Below are 12,344 nucleotides of genomic sequence, written 5' to 3' on the forward strand. Positions count from 1 at the left end.
CTCGCTCTCGCTCTCTCTTCTTAAACAAAAGCTCGCGAAGAAAACGCTCTTCTTGGCTGCTGGTTTGTGCACTTGATGTAGATGAATGAGCTGACATTCAGAGCTCCGTGCTGCCAATAACTCCAGGCAGCTCCTTCCTTCATCGACCCCTAAAACAAAAAAGCCCCAAACCTGAACAAACAAAGCACTGCTTTTCCAATATACTAAAACTCCTCATTACTATCAGGAACTGTTGTATTATTATTCTAATAATAGTATTAATGGTAATAACATTCTCAACATCAGCTAAACACCTGACATGTTATGCATTTTTGTGAAAATTCACACTTGACAACAGGCATGTCTTAGTTTGCCTTTCGTTTAAAGGAAACCCAACCTTTTCAAGTCACTCCTGTATATATTGTACTAAAAAACTCATATCTGCAATAGATGTCAACTTGCTTCACAGAAATTCAGTTTCAGTGTCTTGAAACAAACCAATCTAAAAATGCTTCTTCACTGCAATACAGAAAAAAATACTTTTGACTAAAAAAAAAAATCCAAGTTCACCTTGAATGGAAAAAAGTTTAAAATCTTTAAGTTTGAATTTATGTGAATTTGATCATAGAAAACACAATCTGCAACACAATTTAATGCTGGCATTTATTCTGTAGTAGGCCTTAAATGTAGTTACTTCGCATTATAGTAGTTGACATTGTCTGTATAATGTCCATACAAATTTATAATATGGACATCCGTCAGCGGTTGTTCGTATCTACGAATGTTCGTAACTCGAATGTTCGTAAGTTGAGAACCCTCTGTATACCAACCCAGTTTGTAAAGAAGACTTCAAAATGGCATCGCTGTGTGTAAACACAGATGTAAAATGGGGCTTCAGGACTGTATTGTAAGCTAAAATGATTCTTTTATTTGGCAGAAACATTCACTTGGTCCAAAGGATGACCTGATTAGATTTTGGGGGTGAAATGTCAAAGGTCAACATCACAGTGACCTCATGTCGTCCCATTCTTGTGAATGCAATATTTTCACAAATGCTTCAAGTAATTTGCTTTAAATTTGACACAGGTTCACTTACACTCGCGGAGTGTAAGTTTTTACTTTTAGTTGGTCCAAGGTCAAGGTCCCCAGACCCCGTGTCTGTCCCATTGTTGTAAATGTGATATGTTAGGACCACCTTGACGGACTTTCTTCTGATGTTGCACACACATTTTTCCTGGTCTCAAGGATAACTGGTCAGATTTTGGTGGTCAAAGGTCAAGGTCAATGTGATCTCACATCCATTCTTGTTAATGTGATGTCATAAATTAGGAACAGAAGGAGGGATTCTGACCATAATACATCATGTTGGAAGCTGAAAGAGCGAGACTAAACTTGGGTGTCCACCTGATTGTATAGATCTTGTGTTCTGTCGGGTTAAAGACGGGTGTACATTCATCCGAGAGAGGATGCAGGAAGCGCATATCTATCAAGCCACATCTTAGAATTTGTATTCTTTGCAGGACTTGATGAAAACAGGGATGCATCAATTAAGCAATATTACACGACAGCGTGTGCTCTAATGTGATTATTGGCACAACAGAGGTATGTAATCATCACTGAAGCAATTATACATGTTACCATCTACATAAAATGTATAGTCAAAATGTATTCATATTGTGCGGGAATTCTCTCTTAAAATATAAAACTTTTTGCTAGTGTGAGCTCCATTTCCATGGCACTACATCGGGTGTGACTAAAAACTTGAAAACAATCAGTCACGTCAGTAGAAGTGAATGTAATCTATGCAATGTTTACCACTCCAGGAAGTAGTCCGACCCTTAGTAACAACCCTAGCAACAGAGATGAGATCTAGTCCGTTTTATTGCTTTCTAGAGATGGTTTCTCAAACTAAATAAATACAGCACGTAGAAACACTAAACTGCTTAGCTCGCTCAATCTTGTACGTAAGATATCCACTGAAAAAAAGATATCGATTGAGTCATACATTTTAAAGATTTTAGCACCATGTCATGTGTTAAACATATCCGGTCATGCTAGCTGCCACTAGGAGTGCGCAACTATCTGTAGTGTTACAGATAGTGCTCGCATTGACAAAAAAGGACCGAAAGAGACCCGATTTCGCCAAATGGGTCACACTTATTAGACCTATAACAAGTAAAAACAATATTATATTGCATATGATATGAAATTCAATTCCAATTATATATTCCCATTGAGAAGGCGGAGTGATATTTCTAGTGATGAGCAGGGTGTGATGTTATGCTGATCTGAGCACGTTTTAAATGCACAGTTGACCAATCAGATTACTGGGTCAGAACTATTTGTTGTATAATCCTTAGACATGTAACATCACTGCATGTCTTTCAACAACGGAACCTAAATTTAAACCGTTCTGCATATCTCTACCAAAAAAAGAAGACAAATAAAGTTTGAAACACAATAGTTGGTTTCTATTAGCCAATTGGAAGTAATGAAGTATATTTACTAAAGCATTGCGCTTAACAGACAGGTTTGAGATAGGCCACCTGTACTTTATTTGAGTATTTCCATTTCATGCTATTTTATACTTCCAGTCCACTACATTTCAGAGGAAAATATTTTACTTTCTACTCCACTAAATATTTTGTGGCAGCTATATTTGACTAGGTAATCTTAACATGAAGGTTTTACACAATAAAACAATAATAAAAATGGGAACAAATAACAACATAACAAGCTTTCAAAATACAACACATTGTTAAAGAATAAACTAGTGGTTTCCAACATTTTTGCAGTGTGGACTCAGGGTCATATTTTATATGTCTATGAATCATGAACAGCTCCACCAAAGAGTAAATTTTCCCCCCAAACTCCATTTAAAAAAATATTGAAATGATATTTCACCAAAAGTGAAAGATTACAGAACAAGCCAAAAAAAACTGCACAAATCTGAAAAACAGAAGAAACTGATTTGTTTATCAGAATTTTGTATTTTCTTCTTTCCTCTCCCTGTAATCATCTCACCCTCAGATGTATGGTGACCTTTTCAAGGGGCAGTCCCTCAGATGGGAGCTGCTTGACTAAACTAGCAGCCTCTACTACTCGACTAGCTGTATACTCCAGCAGACTGTATACTCACAGATGCTTTGTTATCTAATAATGTCATATAATTGATCATAAAATATCAATCACAAGGACAAAATGACTACAACACTTTAAATTTTGAACGACATTTTGCTGCTCACAGTCATGTATGTTTATGTTAAATTGGACTTTTCATGCAGGACAATTATTAATTGAGCATTTTTACATTGCTGTATTGATACCTTTACTTATAATTCTTCCACCACTGCCATTGGGAACCATAAAATAGTAGAAACTAATCCATGATCAGTGGCAACATCATCAGTGGAAAAATAATGGAAAAGGATTGCAAATAAGAACCTTATTTCTTGCAATTCATCTTGTTCACACTTGTTTACTTCTGAACAATAGCCATACTTGGCTCATGTAGATTGTTGGACTGAAGTAAATCGTTGCAATATGATGCCAAAACATTGTAAGTCAATTATTCTAATTGCTTCTTCCTTTCCTGGGCTATTGCTTTACAATTAATAGGCTATATTGAATATTAGTGTATTAGCTGCAGTCCCCATCATTCTGAACAGGTGGATAAAGTACAGCTGCAGTATGGTGTAAAAAAAAGTTACATGTGCAATTACAACATATGCTTGTCAAAAGAATAACAACGTTGGTGTCCATGGCCTCATTTTGTGCAGATGTAATGGTATTTGTTTATGTGAAATAATAATTGACCGATAAGTGGTGCATCATCATATCGCAGCGTAATGTCCAATTTGTCCAGTATGTATCAACAGCTGTCTTCTGTTATCCCCCGGTGAGCGTTTTATGTAGCAAACACTATAGAGTGAGTGAGTGAATAAGTGTAAAATCTAAACACAACATCATGTCACCATAACAAAATACTTTTTTATCTTTATATTTGGTGAAAATGTGGCCTGGTTTGCAACATTGCACTCTGGTACCACAGTTCCAGAATGGAACTAGTTCTAGAACCAGAGCTTTTCCATTAGAAAAGCAGTGCAGAGTCACCAGGGTTTGTGGCATTTTAATTATATTTGGGTTCGTTGAAGCCATTTCCCATGTAAGCTAAATACTGACTACATAGTAGGTCAAACAAATATGTAATGAAGCAAAATAGAACAGTAATTGCCACACAGGTAAAATTGAGTTTTCAAGGCTCCTGAGAGTTTAGGTTCACCCGGTAGTTTTGGCTTGTTGTTGGATGAGAAGGAAATGCAGTGCAGGAAATGAAATGGCATATTTATTAATCTAAGTGATGATATTTGAGACAATTTTGTTCAATGATGAAGATACAGATCTGTGGTTGAAAATCTAAATCTGCCAGGAAGTGGACATTTGAATTTACTTTTTTGTCCCTCATGAAAAAGGAGCTGCATTGTCAGAGTAAAATTGTACATCCGCATTTGCATGACCGATAAGGACCTAAAACAACTGTGTACGTGTACGTGTGCTTGTGTTTTTATATATTTGAGTGGAAGCTAGTGTTTGTGTGTGTGTGTGTGTGTGTGTGTGTGTGTGTGTGTGTGTGTGTGTGTGTGTGTGTGTGTGTGTGTATGTGTGTGTGTGTGTGTGTATGAATGCCTGTCTACTCTCTATGCCAGCAGAGGCGGGACAAGGTGACTGAAGCCCGCTCAGATGCTGACTGTGTGTTTCTGGGTTGGGGATAGATAGATAGGATCCTTTTTGTCGGTGAACAGAAGAGCAGGGAGGTGAGCAGAAAAGAAGAGACAAGAGGGGCTGTGCTTTAATAAATCCCCAGCGGTCTCAGTGCTACAATATCGCAGTGGTCTGGCAATGTCCCCATAACTCAGCCAGCAGGGCTGATGGGATCCTGCTCTGAATAGCCCAGATAGCCTTCACAGGCCCAGCATGGCATGCATTCGTATAGCGAGCAGAGATAAATCACTGGGGCCGTATGACTTCCATTGTGTCTGTAATGAGGCACAATCTGGTCAACAGTAAGGTAAAGGGCCCATTATTAAGAAATAAATCAATATTTACTCTTTTTTGATCAAAGGTTTTATCCAAATCTGGACACATTTTTTATTGAGGCAAGTTTGCAGAATTTTAACTGGGAACTGCACCGCAGGTCTGCCTCAAATGTTATGAGTCATCCAGGTAAAGTTCAGTCGTTTCAGGACTTAGAGTGACCCAGGACCCAGGGATTATATTGGATAATTGTTTACCTCTTGATTTTTGTACAGTGAAAAATTCAATCCTCCAAAACTTATAAAAACAATATTGGTATTAGGCATAAAAATACATTATTACTTCCACAATCAATATAGTTTCATGGTGACAAGAGTTGCTGTGAGGCCTTTAACCAAAATTATTCCTAATCCTCAATTACTTTCCATTCACATTAACGTCCGCAGGAGGTCATTTTATTGACATCTGATCTTTAAAGAATTGTCCAACAACAATGTTCCACTTTGAAATCACATGAGGTACCGTACCCATATATCCATATACCATACCAAATATATTTGGTATATTTTAGTCCAGTTGCTCAGAAAAACACATTAATTCAATGCTGATTATTTTCAAATATCATGTTTCAGTTATTTCTCTACTTATCAGTTACTTACACACATTTTCACTTTTAATTGGAATAATAGAAATAAGTCTCAGCTGTCAAGGGATGAAAAAAACAAAATCTCACATTAAGAAGTTGTATATACATAAGGCCAATTCAATTCATGCAATAGCTTATTGTCGATATAGGAACAGTCAAACTCATCTGCGCTTACCATCATTTTTAGGGACATTTTCTTGCTCTTTTTCAGTGGATATAAGTTGGTGGTTAGCTATTTAATCCCACTTAAAAAACGAATTACTACTACTTCCAACAAGGCAAAATATCTATCGGTGAGAAAAACACCGGACTGATATATGGACATATATACTGATATTTACACATCTGAACAAATCTCACAAGTGTTCCCTTTATTATTAAAAATATATCTTTTTTTTATAATTTTTTTATTGTGGTTGCAGAGATATGCTCTCATAAGGCTGTGCAATTTTTGAGCAGAGGCGTAAAAAATAGGTGTGTTTTTAAAAGGTTAAAAATCACAAAATTCAAATATATTTAAGCTCCAACACGTAGAATTTCAAACTGTCAAACAGTAGCTTGGTAACATCACAGAATATACAGCAATGGGTGCTCAAGCTTCACTCCCCCAATGTTTTCTACAAAGAAGAACTTCAGGGTAATATGGTACTAGACACAATAATACAAAATCCTACACATATTGGCTTTAAAATGACTTTGATTTTCATTTAATTGTTGAAATGTTTGACTTTCTTTATACTCACATGCTACTTTGAGTTATCCAGACAGATTGCACAAGTGTGCAAACCAAATGATTCTGCAAATCTCCAGTTGATGTTCGAACTTTGTTTCATTTCATGCCCCACTCCTGAGGAGGTTTGAAAAAAATTAGTGGAGTGGTGCAAATACAAAAAATTGTAGGCACTCCCTTTAATGATTGTCAAAATGTAACAACACTGACTTGTTCAGCCATGATAAGAGACACACATTTAAGTCATCTCAGCTTTGGCCTTGCTGGTGTCAAAATACTGCATGTATAATAAAATGGTGAATTAAAGTCAAGGTGCTGTCTGGTTTGTGACCAGTGCTTTCGAGGTGTTCCTCACCATTAACATAGACAGTTATCAGGGAAGTATGAGTCTCAGTGCATTGCAAGGGTACTATAGGTCACCAATGAAGCAGAGAGTTCGAACTGAGCAACTGAGTTTAGCCAGATTCACAGAATGAGAACTATTCACAAGAAGGATGTGAACACAGCCAGGGCCAATCAACTATTACAAAAAGGGAAAAATATAACATCTCTTAGTTCTCAATCAAACACCTGCTCTCCTTTTCTTTAAGCACCAGACCGTCTCTCATTGATAGAATGTAATCAGAAGGTCAAATTCACAAATTTTGCAAGTATACCTTTTGGTGCCTATTCAGTGCTGGGGGAAAATTACAGGGTAGCCTCTTCCTAATAGCTTATCATTGGGCTGCAAAGAGGATGTGCAAAAGATAAAGACAAGAGACAGGAAGAGGATGATTGCCCAGCTGAGTGACGCTGGCGTCCGCTGCCATGAATATGTTTGGCTGGCTTGGCTCCATCGGCAATTGTGAGGGCAGATGTTGCTGCGGGCCCACAGGCGTTGCCGTGACGCAGTGGCAGCAGGTTTGCCGTGGCTGCTGCCCAACCAGCTGCCATCTGAAGTGTCACACCACATCCGGAGCGAGGGATAGGAGTCTAACTGGGCTTGACCAGAAGGGCTGGGGCGCACTTCACACCATGTGTGGCGACAAAAGGCCTGGTGGTCTGGAGTTATTGCTGAGGCTGCCAGTGCTTTTCAAGATGATACGGTGGGTGGGCGGGCTGAGGGGGAGCTGACAGAGACAAATGGCTGAGCAGAGCGTCGGTCACAGGATGCAGCTGCTGCACATCAATCGCTTCCTCATCACCAGTAGAATGACTGCCGGCTTCAGCTTCAAGGAGCAGGGACAGAAACTCAAATTTCCTTTTAGTTTATTGGAGAGTCTGAATACAAGTTTTCAAGTGAAAGACAGCCACAGATTTTAGACTTATTTTTGACAAAAACTTTCAGAACTTAACTTGGGCAGTGCTTTCTTTTTTTATGCTAATATAAACCATTTAAGAGTCGGTAATAAGGCCTTCAATAAATTATTGAAAAACGGGAGATAGAGTAAGATGATAAATATGATTTCATACAACCTGGGTCTTATTCTATGTTATTGTGTATATCATTATAACATTACTGTGATTAGGTTTATTTCTTATATTTGGGAATGTGACGACATTTGCTGCTGAGTATCCCAGGGAAATATGTTTTTAGTGGATGATTATTGACCTCACAATTTATGTCTGTTTAGCTCTTTTTGTAGTAAATTGGGTGGTGCCTGGGTATCCAGCTATCTCATAGGAGACGCTGAAAACGCTAAATTAGACGTAAGGTATGTATTTTTGCAGAATCATTTGATATCAATGCTTTTTTCTGGCGATAGAGTTTCCCACCCATAAGTTAACTGAGACAAGATCCACAAGTAGTCAGACCTTCACACACAGTTCATCTAGCTTTATTTGGCAACCACTTTATTTTGGAATAAAACGAAACGTGTATGTTTCCATCAATTTGCTAATAACTATGCACACAACTCTGATGACTTTTACAGTTTTAGGTTTAAGACGAACTCTGATGGATGTTTACAATAGAACATTTTGGGAATAATTTCAATTTCATTGTTATACTCAGTGCACCACTGATTAGCACTTTTGCCTCACAACAAGAAGGTTCTGGGGCCATCTTGTGTGGAGTTTGTATGTTCTCCCTGTGCCTGCATGGTCTGTCTCCGGGTGCTCTGGCTTCCTCCCACCATCCAAAGACATGCATGTCAGGTTAATTGGTGATTCTGAAAAAAAAAAAAAAGCCCTTAGATGTGAATGAGAGCGTGAATGGTCTTTGTTTCTGTCTGTCTTTCTGTGTGGCCCTGTGATAGACTGTCCATGGCCCAAAAGTAAGCTCGGATAGGCTCCAAGCCCAACGTGACCCTGTTCAGGATGCAGCTGGTATAGATAATGGATGGATTGTGGTTCTTTTAAACACCTGCAATATACATCTTAACTGATAACATCTTAATCAAAATTCATCTGATTAGTTACTAGTAAGGGACGGTGGCAGAGGCCTTCACTTGCTCTATAAATTCTTTCTGTTTTCCCCAAATTAAATTCAGCTGTCAAGTAAAGTCCTCTTCCAGTCACAAGAAAAGAACAGAAGTTGAATTAAAACTTAAATAATGGCTCAGGAAAATCTGGACAACAATCACATCTCTTGCTTCTCTCGTTCATTCGTTATCTTTTGCTATAAAGTTTTATCTAATCATTAGTGAACTGTATGTATTTTGCTGTCTTAAAACATATGATTTCTGAGGTGTCCACAAGTTTACAAAGTCATTGGTCACTACCAGCTGAGGTAGTATTTTTTATTTTTTTTTATATTTTTGCTATGACTGAGGTACATTATGCACAGCAGAAGATGCAGACCTTTTTCCTGTGCCTTTCCTCTGTTGCAGATGATGGCATTTTCTGCCATTTTAAAAAACCTTTCTAAAGACAGACCACCACTTCCCTTGATTGATGCAGTGTTTTATTTTTATCAGAAGGAGATAATCATTTAAGAGACATCTTTGATCTTTAAGCCCAGGGGATGAGAGCTTAGAAACAAAGACTGCTGTGTAGATGATCTGTAGAGATTGACCTGGTATCCTTAATCAAATTTTATGGCAGATCTTGATGTCTCTGGGGTTGCAGCAAAGTCACCCATTTGAAGTGGCTTTTACAACATGAATTCATTGATTAGGGCAGCCTGTAGGACTTTCTTTTGTTGGCTGAGGGAAGTTAATTGGAAGACAGAGACATGATTATGTCAAGTGCTGATTAAATGAGAGGACCACAACCATGTAGCCTGTCTCTGTTTTACTTCTTAACATCTGATAGTAATCAGGGGCTCTGATGATAAAAGCAATTACATCACTTCAACAAGCAGACAACAACAATTTAACCAATGGAGGAATAAAATAATTAGATGTTACGACATCTAATTATTACTACTAATATTATTATTAGTATTACTACATTAGGACAGAACTGATGCCTTTTGGAATGTAGCCGTAGCCAAAAACACATTACAGTAAAAAATTGCAGAATAAATATAACTGCAACTTTCCAAGCCAGTGCAGCTTGGCCTCAGTGTGTGTATCCATTTTTGTGTTTTCAGCAATTTTCTTCATGACAGAGGTTAATTTGCACTGACCTATCCCTCTCCAGCTAAGGACTTCTCCTTTGTCTTTACGAGAAGTGGAAGTTAACAAAGCTTTGAGCTTAGTCAAATGGAGACTGGACAAGATTAGCTTTTTAACAAAGGACATCTGACATCTCAAAACAGTGATACAAATGAGACAATTAATTGAATGTGGTTTTGGGAGTTTAAGGCTTTTGTTAAGGCAGGTATTAATAGTTGATGTGAGTGTTCCAACAGATCTCCATTCTGGTCCGGTTGAGCAGTTTGCACAGGTTTAGCTGTCTTCCAATGACATCTGGTGGTAGAAGCTATTATGACTTCACATTTCAGCTTTAGATTTTGGGCTTGTGTTCTGGGTATTGGTTTTGGATTGTTTTGGGAGTGTGTGTGTGTGTGTGTGTATGGGGGGGGGGGGGGTTATTTGTTTGTTTTGTTTTTCCTTATTAGGGTTCAGCCCTGTAGGGACAGACTTCTGTTGTTTTTGGTTCGGATTTGACATTATCATACTTTGTCTTCTTCTGCAGCTGAAATTGCCATGAGCTGAAATTATCTAGTAACATGAAACTTGGCACAATAACTGGAAATGATGTGCATTACCTAATGATGAAAGATGGCCCAAATCAGTCAAATGGTGGCTCTATAATTAATAATAATTTTTACCAGTCTGTTGTGGCCAGTGCATTGTACTTCGCTGTGGTCTGCTGGGGGAGCAGCATTGGAGCCGGTGACACCAACAGACTTAACAAACTGGTTAAGAAGGCCGGCTCCATCATCGGCTACAAACTGGACAGCCTGGAAAAGGTGGTGGAGAGGAGGACGCTGAATAAACTATTATCCATATTGGATAATCCTGACCACCCTCTCCACCACCTGCTGCAGGGACAGAGGAGGACGTTCGCCAAAAGACTCCTCCAGCTCCGTTGTCACAAGGACAGATACAGGAGATCATTCCTGATACAGGAGATCATTCCTGATACAGAAGATCATTCCTGATACAGAAGATCATTCCTGCCGACTGCAATAAAGACTGTACAATAACTCACCTCTGGCAAAATCCATCACATAACAATAACACTGTTGACTGTGTTTCTTGGTTGTTTGTATATAATATATATAGATATATACTGTACTGTATATACTGTATATACTGTGCATTTTATATTTTATCTTTTATATTTAATATTTTTTACTGCTATTTTACTGCTATTTTATTGCTTTTCTATTATTCTATTATTATCTTATTGCTTCTGTATGCTGCTGTAGCGAAAAAAAAATTCCCATCAGGGATTAATAAAGTAACTACCTAACCTAACCTAACCTAACCTAACCTAATTAAGGCCTCGAAATTATATTTTGAAAAGCCACGCCCCTTACAACACAAGTAGAATTGACTTGAAATTTGACACACAGGTCCAATGTGCTCTATAAAAAAAAAAAGTGTTTTGGACCATAAAGGTCTATCGTTATGGATTTTTCCCATTTTTGACATTAATCTTCAACTGTGGGTTGAAGATGAGATGTCTGCTATGGAATTTTCTGTTGATCATTATTGGGCAAAGCTGATTAAAAGTTGAATAAAACCTCATGATATCTCTTGGTTTTCCAAATATTGACTGATTTTCACCCATGAGACTGTTGTTTATGTCCTGTGTGGAAAAAAAGATCACTGTTGACTTACCTACTTATGTATGTAAGTAAAATTACATAAAATATAAAATTTAGCTCGTTTTGTGTGTAACCTAAATTACATGATTAACATTGTTATTTTCACCAAACCCTGATCTTTTTCTAAACCTAACCAAGTAGTTTTGGTCCCTGAAATTTAATTATTACTACCATGACAATAAAGTATCTAGTACATCCAACAGACATGTCGTTTTGGTAAATGAGCTATTCTGACATTAAGAACATGGTACTCCGATTCAAAATTGTATTTCTAAGTGAAATGCTATTTTGTTTTCAGCGTCAATTCAGTGAGACTGAAGGTTGTTATGGAGGTTGTAGATAGCTCGCTTTGAGGAAAATGTATCATTTGTTTCTATAGCATGATCAGGCAGACTAAAAGTGACCACCAGGTGATCAATATATCAAGTTTTGTTCACTAAGAGATAGAAAAGCAATTGAGAGAGAATGATACAATGTATTAAAGTTAGACATCTGCACTAAACAAACTCCACCCTGACCGAGAACAAGTACTGTAGCACTCCATTCTTCAGAGACATACTACACTCTTTGGTTTGCATCTTTGTGGAGAAGGATTGATACTGCAGCAGGATAGCAGGCCCAAACCCATCTCAGAGCTTTGGACAACTCATTGCAGAACAAAGAAGACCAAGAAGTGCTGATGTCTAAGACTTTTTTCCACAGTCACCTCAACCCCATTCAACTGTAGCTCGAGTGACCTCAACAAACCAAAA

Source organism: Embiotoca jacksoni, unplaced genomic scaffold, assembly GCF_022577435.1.
Source record: "Embiotoca jacksoni isolate LCO1_2020_lvr unplaced genomic scaffold, fEmbJac1.0.p SCAF_7, whole genome shotgun sequence".
NCBI lineage: Eukaryota > Metazoa > Chordata > Actinopteri > Embiotocidae > Embiotoca > Embiotoca jacksoni.